Raw genomic sequence first — 1,615 nt, forward strand, 5'->3', positions numbered from 1 at the left:
TGCTAGACAAGCATCAAGCATCTCCCTTGGTTAGTGCAAACAGTCGTGTCACCTGGGAAGGTTCTCTCTGGTCACAATGAGGTTTTTTTTGTTGTTGTTCATAAAAGCAATTTTGCTAGAATCTCATTTTTTGTGATTGCTGATTTAAGGGAACAGCTTATGGAGGTGAAATTTTGTTTGCTGCTTGGGTACAGAAACTGTTGTGATGTTGAACACAGATTACAAGGAGAGCATTATGGAGAAAACCCAGTGTTCAAGTGTTTTTCTCATTTCAAAAAAGGCGAGATGTCGATTGATGACAAATTTGGTCTGGATGCCCTTCAACTACCTGAATGCATAAGAGTGTTGGCAAAATGCATGCACTTGTGCTAGAAGAGCAATGAGGGACTATTGAAGAGATGGGGAAGTTATCTGAACTATCTTGAAGCTCAGTTCTGCTCATTTTAATTGAAGATTTGGGAAGGAGAAGAGTCACTGCAACACTTGTGCCTCAGGTTCTTACTGACCAAGAAAAAGAGCTTTGAGTGGGAACATGCTGTGCTTTGCAAGAACAGCCCCAAAGCAACACACTTTTTTTCCAAGGTCATTACTGGTGATGAGACATGGTGCTATACGTATGACCCCAAAAGCAAATATCAATCAAGCCAATAGAAGATGCCATTGCCACCTCACCCCACAAAAAGCTCATTGAGTGAAATCAAAGATAAAGATAAGACATTTGTTTCATTGATGTGAGGGGGATAGTGAATTTGGGGTTCATTCCGCTAGGTCAGTCTGTTACTCAATCTTTCTATTTAGAGGTTCAGAAAACGTAGTGTAACAGTGTGTGAAGAGAAAGGCCTGATCTGTGGCAGACTGGTGACTGACTTTGCTACCATGACAATTCACCTGCTCACACACCCATCTCCATGTGCTAGTTTTGGGGGGGGGGAGGGAACAGCATACCTCTCTTGCCCCACGCACCTGATTCACCTGACCTCGCTCTGTGCAACTTTTTTTTGTTTCTGTGAATGAACAGGGACAAGAAAAGACAGCAATTTGATGACCTAGAGGAAGTGAAGAAAAAACAAGGGACTTTTCTTGTTCTCCTGATCAGAGTTTACATTCTCTCTGTAGACTTCAAACCATGTACAAGTCAGGGAAGAGGTACAGAACACAGCTACCAGCGCTAGCACACCGAAAGCCCTTCGTCCCTGTCCTGGATATAACAAAAGGAAACAGCCATGCTAACGAATCAACGTTAAGGTTTTCCAGAAACATAAAGGAAAAGGAGTTCCCTCCATCTGTACCAAGGGCTGTGCTACCCTCTTCTCCCAGGTGTGAGGCTCTGAAGCATCCGCTTCCATTTTTGGTGTATTTAGTTTGTTTTCTCTAGTGTTTCAGAAGCGCCTCCTGCATCTCTCCTCATCCTGGGGATGAGAAACTCAGCAGAAGTAACAGAGGCTGTTTGTCCTCAGTTGACCTCCAAAGAAACTAGGACATTGAGAGACTAAGACGGCAAAGTCTTTCAATAGCGCACCAGTGGTCAAGTCTGGCTTTCAGTGGCATCTCTCCAAACAGCCAGAATCAGTGTCAAACCACCAGTCCAGGCCTTTCCTAGATGCTCTGAGTGTTT

Source organism: Tenrec ecaudatus, chromosome 11, assembly GCF_050624435.1.
Source record: "Tenrec ecaudatus isolate mTenEca1 chromosome 11, mTenEca1.hap1, whole genome shotgun sequence".
NCBI lineage: Eukaryota > Metazoa > Chordata > Mammalia > Afrosoricida > Tenrecidae > Tenrec > Tenrec ecaudatus.